The sequence below is a fragment of the Prunus avium genome, chromosome 2 (assembly GCF_965620075.1).
Source record: "Prunus avium chromosome 2, drPruAviu1.hap1.1, whole genome shotgun sequence".
NCBI lineage: Eukaryota > Viridiplantae > Streptophyta > Magnoliopsida > Rosales > Rosaceae > Prunus > Prunus avium.
Window position 1 is genome coordinate 26,378,912 of NC_142285.1, and position 13,115 is coordinate 26,392,026.

The 13,115-nt window shown below is 38.0% G+C and overlaps 1 long non-coding RNA gene across 1 annotated transcript; it reads left to right on the top strand.

Annotated features, from left to right (window-relative positions):
• The first annotated feature begins 7,787 nt into the window (after nucleotides 1-7,787).
• LOC110760217 (uncharacterized) lies at nucleotides 7,788-9,957 on the top strand. Its single transcript, XR_002527238.2, has 7 exons — nucleotides 7,788-7,988; nucleotides 8,479-8,559; nucleotides 8,638-8,747; nucleotides 8,849-8,898; nucleotides 9,009-9,086; nucleotides 9,207-9,277; nucleotides 9,703-9,957. It is a non-coding gene; the product is annotated as an uncharacterized LOC110760217 (long non-coding RNA).
• The last annotated feature ends 3,158 nt before the right edge of the window (nucleotides 9,958-13,115 follow it).

Sequence of the window (13,115 nt, forward strand, 5' to 3'; positions counted from 1 at the left end):
TGTTAGTACGAAAAAAACAAATTAATATTCATGACATATTAAAAATTGAATATAAAGGATTTTATTATTACCCGCCGCCGCACGTCCATCTTATGTGAGAAGGGCCTGGAACCTGAATGGTGGAGAAGAGTCTTCTTGTTCCTATTGCCCTTATTTGCTTGGGCCTTCTTCTGTTATACAAAAAATGAACGTATTAGTTGAAATTGAAATGAAATATAAAAAATTAAATAAACATTAGTAAGAAACATGTAATAATTTTGAACTTAATATTAAAAAAATACCACATAATCGGCCTCCTGAAAATGACCGCAGAGCCACGCCCAACTATCCTCCCGCCCCTCAAACTCCTTCAGGCAACCCTCATGAAGAGCGACCTGCAGATCATCAAATGCCTAAAAATGGTGGTGCAAGTCGCTCTTTCACTGCTTGTACCTCTCAGCAAAGAGTCTGTTGACATACGCCAAAGACTCGTCGTCGAGGTCCTCTAAATTGTAGTTCATCTGTAATAAATTAATTACATACATTAAGTAATAGAAATTTATAAAATTTGAAGGAAAAACAATTAAAAGGTAGGATACATACCGACAACTGTCCGCGCACCTCCGTCCGCATCTCGTCAGGCATGACCTTCCAAGACTTCCATTTCATCAGGCAATGGGTCCGAACAACGTGACCAATGTCGTGGGCCAATGAGCTATGCAATTCCACCGTTGGTGCAGCCTGATGCCGCGCGTCGTATCCGATGCTGATAAGACTGTTGGTCACCTCGGTGACCTGCGCCATCTTCAACTGGCAACAAGGTCCCCGGGTGTTCTTCTTGGTTGCAAAGAAATATAAAATTAACGTTAAATAACTAATCGTACTAAAATCTTGGTCCAAAACAACTGGAGTTCAAGGAAATCTTTACCTTGGTGTGACCCCGACGCACCAGTAGTGTCTGTCGATGTTGTGTCGATGGTGCTGACGAGGCGATGATGACGCCTGGCGCTAACAGGTTGCGCCACTAATGACGCTAATGACACTGGCGCATGGGAGACCCCGGGACCAACCCGCAAGTGGTCCATCTGTGCTGGAGCAGTCGCAGCTGACGGCTGAGCCAGGGGAGGTGAACTCTGTGCAGTCGTCATCGCCTTATGACTTCTAATAAGGTTTGACATCTGCACAATTTCATTAATAAACATAAAAATTAATCCAATTTACCAAGATATAATCTAAGTATATACAATTTCATTAACTAATTAATTAAAGCATATCTTGCCCTAGGGTTCGTGATTTCGGAGTATTCGAGACTCCAATCCACGATCCGTCAAATCCTATACGATCCTAGAAATACAAGGTGCAACATACGTGAGTTTGAGTTTGATCCAACGGTCCGCACAATAGGCGAAATTCGTTCGAGACTCAAACGGTAACCACATTGAAATTCGAGCACACCTACGCACTCGTGACAACTAAGGAATCGCACTGGGACACAATGCCCCTCTGTTACAGTACCCCACGCACCACCACACGCGCTGACAGTGCGTGGGTGTCTAAAGCGATAACGATCGCCGAACATTTCTCAAAATTAAGGGCCAAGCTTCCTACCCTAGGTTCAGAACATCAATTGGAGCAACTTTTGTTCTTGGACCTACCCAGAAAAATGGCCGAAAGTTGCCGAAATTTCAATTCAAAAATCGGTCAAAGTTAGGGTTCAAAATCGAGATACCAAAACTAGAAATTTATTAAATCATACCCAATCATCAGCTAGAGCATGAAAAATAGTTGAGAAACCATACCTCACACGTCCGGCGAAAATCAGTCAAAACCGGCGGCAGGCGTGACATTGATGGCGGGGAAAGGGTTGGGGTTCGAAGGTGGTGGCGGCCCAGCCCTTCTTGCGTCGGTTTCGTGGGTTGAGGTGGTTGGATGTGGCGGTTATAGAGGGAGGGAGGGAGGGAGGGAGAGGGGTCGAAGGAGAGAGAGGAACTCAGAGGTGATGGTGGCCAGATCCTGTGACGATTTCGTGGGTTGAGGTGGATGGATGTGGTGGTTATGGAGGGAGGGAGTATTGGGAGGGGGAGGTGTCAAATTTCGGTAGAGGTACTGAGGGGTCGAAGGAGAGAGAGGAAGTGAGGGGTCTGTACTTGAGTGTTTTTTTCAGAAAATTTTCTCAAACTTGCGCGACGAAGAAAGTAAACTGTCACTTAAGGTCAGATTGCGCTACAGAAAAGAAAATTGACGTCGCGCAAGGTATTATTTCCACCAAAATTTTCGCCAACTTGCGCGACAACGAAAGTAAACCGTCGCGCAAGGCCATAATTCTGCCAAAATTTCACCACCTTGCGCGACGACGACAGCAAACCGTCGCACAAGGTAATAATTCCGCCAAAATTTTCGGCAACTTGCGCGACGTAAAAGTATACTGGTGTCGCGCAAACTGTAAACCCTAAACCCTAAACCCTCGAAAATTATAATAGTGCGCAACGTAGGATGCCTAGGCATCACTCAAAGTTATGTTGCGCGACGCAGGAAGATTTGGCGTCACTCAAAGTTAGGTTGCGCAACGAAATGGTGCGTCCTGCAACCTTTTGTGCGACGTATGATTTACTGGCGTCGCGCAAAGTTTTTTTTTTTTTTAAAGAATGATTTACTGGCATCGCGATGTATGATTATATGTATAGTTACTAGTTCTACTTTGATACAAATTTATATTTTTTGGGAATTGGTTGGAATGTGTTCTTATCTATTAATAGGTTTTTGGTTCACACGACCTAGTGCGACAAATGCTTGTCAAACAACATTTGTAACGAATCGTGTCGGGGATTAAGGTTTATTATTAGGAAATTTGGGTTTTTATTGGATAACGGGTAGTTTTGAATTTCGGGATTTGTTTGAGATATTGAATAATTATAGACAATAATAATAATGAGGTTAATTTTTTATATATATACACATATACTACGCATATACTATATATATACATATATATATATATATATATATATATATATATATATATATATGTACACATATACTACACATATACTACACATATATATACATATATTACACATATACATGTACTACACATATATTATTATTATTATTATTATTATTATTATTACATACACATATACTATAATGTACATATATACACGTATATGCACATAAACATGTATATATACACGTATATTATTATAGTATATCCATATACACATATACATATTAATATTATAATAATAGCATACATGTATATATGTAATATATATATATATATATATATACATATACACATATACATTATATATTTATACTATATGTATATATTATAATATACATATATACACGTATATACATGTATATTATTATTATTATTATTATTATAACATACCCATATATATTATCTATATATATATATATGTATTATACCCATGTATATATATATAGTTATTCTCTTATCAGGATGTCCGCACGTTATTATTGTGCGGATCCTATTGTAAACAGGGAAGAAAACAGAGAGGGGTAGTACAAAATACACGGCGTCCGCACGATAATAACGTCCGGATGTCCGCATAAGAGAATTTCTGTATATATATTATATTATATTATAATATACATATATTGACGCAACAATATATAAAGTCGTCACACAAAATTGCAACTTAACACTACGAGAATGAGTTTGTCGCGCAAGAATTTGGCGCCAAATAAATATTAAGATGACCAACCAGAAGTTACATCTTCCTTGCATACAGGACATGCCATATAACCCTTTGTGCTCCACCTAGAAACCATTGCGTATGCTGAAAAATCATTCACAGTCCACATAACTACTGCCCGCAAAGTAAACATCTTCCCAGTGGATTTATTGTACGTGCACACACCGTTTGTCCATAAATGCTTAAGCTCATCAACCAACAGCCTTAAGTAAACATCAATTGACCTGCCAGAATCCTCAATTATTGAAACAATCATCATCATGTATTCTTTTTTCATGCATTTCCAAGGCGGAAAATTATATGGGAATACGAAAATCGGCCAAGTGCTGTGGTGTTGGTTTAGAACCCTGTATGGATTGAATCCGTCAGTGGCAAGTCCCAATCTAACATTTCGGGGATCAGCAGCAAACTCGAGGAATGTTCGATCGAACTCTTTCCATGCCACCCCATCTGCAAGATGCCGCATCACATCGTCGTCTACCCATTTTTCCTTATGCCATCTCATGTCTGTGGCAGTATGCGTCAACATATACAATCGCTGCAACCTAAGTTTCAAGAGCAGATAACGCATGACTTTTTTTGTGGGATCTTAGTCATTCTATTCTGAGATGTCATTTTGAACTTCGACTCATTGCATATATGACATGTCTCCAATATTTCATACTCTTTGTAGAATAACTTGCAATTGTTTTTGCAAGCGTGAATTTTTTCATAACCCAATTCAAGACCATTCAACACCTTTTGCGCGTGTCTATGGTCTTTTGGCAAATAATTGTCCATCGGAAGCATTCTCTTGAAAACCCCCAAAAAGTAATCGAAACACAAATTCGACATACGATACTTTATTTTTCCGTGCATTAGCTCCACAATGGCCATGAGAACGGAAAAGCTCTTGCACCCCAGGTATAACTCTTGGTTGGCATTTGTAACAGTTTTTCATATTGTTCGAACTCTGCACTGTCCATTGGTGTAGGCACATCATCTTCCCCTTCCTAATTGATGTTGGTCGATATAAATGGAAAAACATCATTTATAATAGGGAGTTTCACTAAAATACCCAAAATGGGGGCTGAAATTATAAAAATACCCAACACCCAAAACACTTTATAAACATACCCAAAACTCATCATTACACACACTCAAAACCCATTTATAAACATACCCAAAACCCATCATTACACACATACCCAAAACCCATTTTGGGTATGTTTCTATGTTTAAATAGTGCTTGGGTATTTTTATAAATACATGTCTAGGATTGGGTATTTTTATAAATATCTATAATATTTATGGCTTGTTCATTAGGATCCACAATAGGTTCAACATTGTCCACTCTTGTGGCCCTTGAAAGACGAAGCAATGTCTAATTGTTCCCCGTGATTGTTCCATGTGCTATATGTCTCAATCATTCCATTCCTTACTAAATGAAATCGAACATTTTCAATTGTCTCCCACAACGTGTTGTTACAGCTCCTACAAGGACACCGGATTCTAGTTGCACTCGGGTTGTGTGTACGTGCAAAGTCAATAAAATCCTCGATTCCATCCAAGTATTCGTCTGCGCATCTATTCGGGTTATGTATCCACCTCCTGCTCATAATTCCTAGAACCACAATCACAACACAACAATCACAACAACTTCTTACAAAATCATAATGTCACTTTATGCCTCCGGTAAGGGCCCTATCCCATTCGGGAATGCACAGTTATGTCGTGTAATTCACAACTACATGATATTAGATTTCGACGTGGATGAATTTCAGCAGCATCTCGATATAGTTCTTAAGGTGTACCATATGTATAAAATACATATGTACCACTCGAAGAACGTACAGAGATGACACTGAAATCTCCACAACCGAAACCTAATCGTGTAGCCGTAAATTACGTGACATGACTATGCATTCCCAAACTGTCCAAATAATGGGACAATTCAAGAATTAATTGAACCGCAGTCATGCTTTACGCAACCATGCACGAAATCCAACTAATCTCGAACGAGAAACTAAGTTTTACTAAAAATAAAAAAAATAAAAAAAGTACGAAGTTAATTTCAATTAACTTCGTACATCACAACACATTGTGCTACGTCACGCACAATTTAACAACATAATATAAATATAATTTCACAAAACAATATACACATAACAAACAAAGTTTAACATAATGTAATTAATTTTATATTTTTAAAATATAAAATGAAGAAAATACCTTCTCAATCGTTCTCCACCAACTGCTAATCACAAATAATATCCCTATAGACAACGACATTAATGGCGCTAGTATGAATTTACATTAATACTTTTAAACTAACGACAAAAAATACTTACCCAATGAACGTAACGAATTCCTAGCAGAAAGAGAGGAAGAGGCAGAGGCAGAGTCAATTTGTTTGCAGATTGCCTCTGCAATAGCTGAATACAGATTATATATTTTAAGAAGAATTTTGCGCTACGAAAGGGGGATGCGTCGCTCAAAAAGTTCGCATTCGTCGCGCTGGTACGTGCCAACATCCTACTTTACGCGACAAGAAAACCTTCGTCGCGCAATTAATAGTCGTCACGTAAATTACACGTTTCGTCGCGCTAGTACGTGCCCACATCCTACTTTACATGACGAAACAACTTTCGTCGCGCAACAAATTGTCGTCACGCAAATACTCCTTTCTCGTCGCGCAAGTTTTTGTCCCCAGATAAAATATCCCCGCATTTTCGTGCGCGACGATAAAGTGCTTTGTCGTGCTATGTTTTCTTTTGCGACGATATATATCTTCGCGCAAGTGTTTGGTGCCAAATAATATCACCCCTCGTTTTCCTTGCAAAATTGTCGCGCGAAGCTTTCTTTCGCGATGATATGTTTCGTCATGCAAGTTTTTGGCACCAAATAAAATAACCCTGCGTTTTTCCTGCTAACTTTACGCGACGATAACTAGTACTGTCGCGCTAAGCAATCTTGCTCGACGATATGTGTCGTCGCTCAAGTTTAGCAATAGTTTGTGCTACGCATGCGTTTTTTCGTCACGCAAGGATTTCTTGTGCGATGAACAACTGTTTGTCGCGCAAAGGGTAAAACGTAGTAGTGTTTTCCAACACTTAGAAGAGTTCATTTTGATTACAAAGTTATATTTTTGTCTAATTCATTTTTAACTTCAAGTATATTAATAATAGAGCATCCACAGTGTACAAGTAAACCACATTTACATCCCTATTCTGCATCTCTGGCGGATGGAAATGTGGTTTTGTGCTCCACAGCTACTACATGCATCACTCCTGTTACCACGACGACGGCCACCACCACTCAATTGTATATTTGATTTCTCTAAGAAAATAAAATTTAAATTCCATATTTAAATGTCATTATAAATTTAGGTTAGCAAAACATGTGAGACTTTACCAACTCTATAGTACTTTTGTTAGGAATCTGCTGATGTGGCAATTAGTTATCAGTTGCTGATGTGCTTGCAGATTAGTTAGGAGTTTGTTGTTCTATTAGAAGGTTTTAGGAGCTAACTAGAAATTAGTTAGTTGTTGGTTCATTATATGGATTTATAAGCCCGAACAATTGTAGGTGGCTCAATATAAATCATATACAAGCTATAATGTGTAAGTTTCACATCTACTATAGACGTCCATGAACTTTGCCCCCAGTTGCAATTAGGTCCGTGAACTTTTTTTTTTAGGCAATTACATCCTTTAACTGGACAAAGAGTTCCAATTAGATCCTGCCACTACACCAAATTGGAGCTTTTACGACTTGAGATTTACGACACGCTTTTTGTGCGTGTCGTTAATATCTGATATTTACGACATATCAAAGCACGCCTTAAAAAGGTAATAAAGCGTGCTGTTAATAACTGATATTTACGGCATGTGAAAGCACGCCTTAAAAAGGTAATTTTAATATCTTTTAACGGCATGTTTAGATATATGCCGTGAAGTCTAAATTTTTTTTTTTATCTATTACGGCGTGCAACTAAGTACGCCCTGATTGTTTTTGTTTTTGTTTTTTATTTTTGCTTTTTAACGAAACCCCCTAATTATATTTGAAAACCCTCTAAAAATATGACCCTTTTTTTTTAATTTCCCTCATTTTAGTTTTCCTTCATACCAGAACATTCTCATTACGTCTCTCTCCCTCTCGCTCTCGCTCTCCCTCTCCCTCTCCCTCTCTCACAATTTTAGGATTTTCTCTCACTAGACCATTCAAGAGCTCCAGCTCCTTGTTCGCTAGAAGACTATTGCTCGAGCCCTATTACTTCAAAGTTGAATGCTCAGTGACAGTCCCAAGGTGCGATTCTCTAAAGCCCTAACCCCCAATGCTTGATTATGAGTCTTCTTATAGTTTAGAATCATGTTCCCTACTGCATTCTTGTGGTTAGAGGCCTCATTGTCTTTAATTCTTGATTTATACGGCACATTATTTTCGTTTAAATTCAAAAAAATTGATATAGTTAACTATTTTTCTCGATTTATTTAAATATTCATTGTTTCAAGCTCGATCTCTGTACGTTTTGGATTCAGTGTTCAGCGCTGAATCGGATTTCAAATTTCTTTTCGTATTTTTAAAATTCTGTTTGATTTGCTCTGTTTTTCTTAATAAAAAAAACTTCAGAAATATATGAGTATCTCTTCGTTTAAGTAATTCAGTTAGATTTCTCGGTGAGATCAAACTAGTTTTCCCCGATTCTGTAGACGTAAGTTTTGAGCGAATTTTGCTTCAAAACTGAGGAATCGAATTTCTAGTAGTAACGCGTGGGTTTTGTGCAATGATTGCTCAGGGAATCAATGCCGGAGATATTAAGAAGTTTGAAGACGCTAGGATCTACAACTGCAATCACTTGATGATGCATATGAAGAAGGTAAAACGAATTTAAACTCTAATTTCTTATACTGAGCATGTTAAGGTCCGATTCCTTACTCTGATTTCTGTATGGCAGAACTTGAATGGAATCAAAGGTTTATCTGAGGCTAAAGTTGATAAGATATGCGAAGCTGCTGAAAACCATTTCAGCTAAGAGATTTTATATCTCATATGTGTTCTTTGATTGTAAGCTTTTATGTTGCTGAAATGTTCAGAGACAAATTCAACTTGTTATTCATAGTTTGATAGATGTTCAACTTGTTGCTGAAATGTTCATCTAATGGCAGAGGAAACACTTCAGAGACAAATTCAACTTGTTATTCATAGTTTGAGAGAGGTAAAATCTTGTTGAAATGTTCCAATTCATATAAGGATCAAAAAGTTATGTACTTTATATTAGGAACTTGTAGTTTCATGTTTAACTTCAGCAATTTTTTTGTTTATCAGGCTCTAGATGGCTCTGACGGGTTCCAGAATACCCATCAAATGCAACAATTTCAATCTGCATAATTTAGTATAGATCAGGTAACTTTCATGTGGCACATTTTTCTTTCGTATATTATTTGTTGTTATCGTTGTTAAGGGATTTAGTGCCTTTCCCTTTCTAGTGAGTTATGGCTATAAGGCTAAACATATCTTGGTCAGGTTGTATTCATTCTAGAGTCGCAAATGACATACTTCTTTTGGATGATATGGCAGCAGAGGAAACATTAGAGGTAAAATCTATCAGTTATTTATCTGGTTCTTGTATGTTTGATGCGTTATCTGTCTTTCATGATATAAATTGTTCTAGTGAAATGTGATTGTTTTTGTGTAAAGAACAAAGTGAAGAACAACAAGTTCTGCCTCTGTCCATTTTTGCTGTGTTGATGAAAAGGCATACACATAATTTTCTGGATATACATGAGACAAATATTTTTCCACCATTTTCCTTAATAATGCATACTTCAATCATAATATATGTCTTCTAATATTCTTATTTTGTTTTTGTTTTTATTCTTTCCTTCAGCAAATTCTTTCCTTAATAATGCACACTTCAATCATAACATTCAGGCTTAGTTTTGTCCTTCTATTATGAGGTTTTTCCTTTGGCAAATTACAATGGTTAAGTTGCTAAAATGAGTTTTCAAACAAAATGCAGGTGTCCATTGCCGCAGATCAAGTGTGAGTTTGATTCTTGTTAGATGATGTCTACTGCCAGTGCTATCATGAGGTTTTTGCATAGGTTACGTTGTAGGTTTGTCAGCACTATTATGAGTGAATGAGTTGGAGGCTGTGTACAAGTTAATTGTAGATTTGGCAGCACTATTATGTGTTTTTTTAATACTCTATAGAGTTTGGATTTGGAATTGACTATGATTGGTATAGTTTTCAATGAAATGGTTCTTTCTTTCAAGTTTGGTTGCAATACTACTTTTTGTTTTGGTTGGAATTGATTATGATTGGGAAATATGAAACAGGAGCAGGCAGGGAATTAATAATTTTTTTTATAAAAAAATTTAAAGTTAAACACGGCGTGCAATGAACGTCTTAAATGGGAATTAATTACTCTTTTACGGCGTGAATTGTATGCCGTAATTAGTCATTTAAGAAGGCACGTGAAGCACACCGTAATTACTCTTTTAAGACACGCAGAGCGTGTCGTAATTGCTTCAACTGAATTACGGCTCACAAGTAACGTCGTCTTAAGTTTTTATTGCGACATTCATGCACGTCGTGATTGAGGAACACTATTTACGACGCAGGCTTTTACTGCTTGCCTGTTTCGCATCGTGATTGATAATTCACGATGTGCTTTGTGCGCCGTAATAGATGTATTCTGGTGTAGTATGCCATCCAACTCTGTCAATTTGTCCGTCAAAATAAGGGGTAAAAGCGTCCTTTCAAGTCCGAAACTCTCCTTCGCTTCATAACCCCTGAATATGAGAAATCTCCAATTAACTGTTTAGAAATTTCATTGTGATAAAGCTGGTCATCCGCTTAGCTCTTTGTTGCATTTCATTTGAAAGTGAAGAAAGAACCTGAGATATCTTGCAGCTGATTGAATTCTTGCCTAATTCTCGCTCATTCCCAAAAATAAGCAACCGAAGTGCTTGCTACTCCTCCCACTCTGTATTGGGCAAAGGTAGGCAAAAATTATCTTCAAACTAATCCATTTCGACAGTTTCCTAGTAGCTAGTTAAATGAATTAAAAAGGCAAATTTTGAATCTGGGTATAAATTAATCTAGTTTTGTTTAATTTGTACAAATCAATATAAAAATACAGGATCTTTGGTTTCCAACAAACTTAAAAGGAAAGGAAAGGGAAGGAAAAGAAAAGGCAAGAAAGATGAACAACCTGATGACAAAATCCTTCACCAACTATGTTGTGTTGGCGAGTCCTTACTTAGTTAGGATTTTGGTTTCTTATTTCATTAGAATTTTGGTTACTTACCAATTATTATTTAGTCCTATTGTAATAGAGATTTACTTCCTATTGTAATTTAGATATATTTCCTATTTTATTTAGGGTTAACACATCTTTATACTTGTATAAATACCTCCATATTGGAGAAGAATAATAATATGAGCGTATCTTAGCATAACTGAATATTTACCCTACTTTGTTTGACATGGTATCAGAGCCTAGTTTTCTTGTGACATGTGTTTGCGTTTTCCTTGCAATTTAAGTGCTCTGGGAGGGGGAGTGAAAAGGATATGTTTATTGATGTATCCCCATTAGCTTGACATATTCCCATGAAGATGTTGCTTATTTCTTGACTCCGACGACCTCTTCTCTTTAGGGGGAGAGGAGGAGTGAAGAGAAGTTGTCTGTGTGAATTAGCTAAAGTTGATATGGAAGAACTGTTGTTGTTTCTGTTGTCGTTGCCGTTACCTCTATTACTGTCGTCGATGTTACCGTTGCAGCTATTGTTGTCGTTGATGTTGCCGTTGTTATGGTCATTGCCGATGATGTTACTGTGTTTTGATCTGTCTCTACCCTAACCCTATAGACTACCTATTTCTATTGCACTATACATCTAGCTTATAATCCTAGTATGCCGCCGCTACCGCCGTCTACCTTGCTACCGTCATTGCTGCCTACCTTGCTATTGTCATCGCTGCTCATCTATTCCACTGCAATTTAACCAACTATCTGTCATGGCTGATTCTGCTACATCTCAGTGTTAGTTAGTGCATGTTTCTCAAGTACCATTGATCATATGGCTCCATCGACCCCTTCTCTTCAGGGGGAGTGAAGAGAAGTTGTCTCTGTTGTTGCTAGTGCCAATGCCTTGTATTGCTGTTAATGATGCATGTTATGTCTCTGCCTTGTTACTCTTGTTGGTGCCAATATTATTGTTCTTGCCTGTTATGGTGCCAGTATTGTTGCTCATGCCTTTTCTGGTGTGTTTTCGTTGTGGTCATGCCCGTTGACCTTGCCTTTACTCTTGACTTTCTTTGCCTTGCCTTACCTTATTTGTTAGGGTTTGGCTTTGCCTTGCCATGCCTTGCCTTACCCTATTTTTAGGGTTTTGTTGCCCTATCTGGGCTTTCTTTGCCATGCCTTGCCACCTTGCCTTTGCTTAGCCTTTATTTGCCTTACCTTGCCTTACCCTATTTTTAGGGTTCGGTTGCCTTTGCTGTTGCCGTGTTCACAGGGTTTCTGTGTTCTGCCTTATCTATTGTCGTGCTCACAGGGTTTCTGTGTTCTGCCTTATTTATTGCCGTGCTCACAAGGTTTCTGTGTTCTGCCTTACCTACTACCGTGCTCACAGGGTGTCTGTGTTCTGCCTTATCTACTGCCGTGTTCACAGGGTTTCTGTGTTCTGCTATGTGCCCTATTTTTTAGGGTTTGCTCTTGTGTTTCCGCTGCGAACTTTGCTTTAGTTTGACTTTCTTTGCCTTGCCTTACCTTATTTTTTAGGGTTTGCTCTCGTGGTTGACAAAAAGACCTTCTCTACAATTGGTGCTTCTCAAGTATGGTGTTCTGTGACTCGCTTGTCAAGTTGGGTGTGCGAAATATCTTTGCCCAACTTGAGGGGGAGTGTTGGCGAGTTCTTACTTAGTTAGGATTTTGGTTTCTTATTTCATTAGAATTTTGGTTACTTACCAATTATTATTTAGTCCTATTGTAATAGAGATTTACTTCCTATTGTAATTTAGATATATTTCCTATTTTATTTAGGGTTAACACATCTTTGTACTTGTATAAATACCTCCATATTGGAGAAGAATAATAATATGAGCGTATCTTAGCATAACTGAATATTTACCCTACTTTGTTTGACATTTTGATCTAAAGAAAGAGGCTATGAAAGATTTGGACCTTGAAGCTGGGGATAATAATGTGGAGATGTCATCTTCCACGACCCATATGCACACCGGACCTTGGTCTGTTCTTGGAAGAGGCCGAGAAGGTGAAGCAGGAGATGGGTTCTGTCCTGGACATTCTGGGGCGTCTACAGCAAGCCAACGAGGAGAGCAAGTCCCTCCACAAGTCTGAGGCTTTGCAGTCCTTGCGCAGCAAAATTAATGTTGATATTTTGACGGTGCTAAAGAAAACCAGGACTA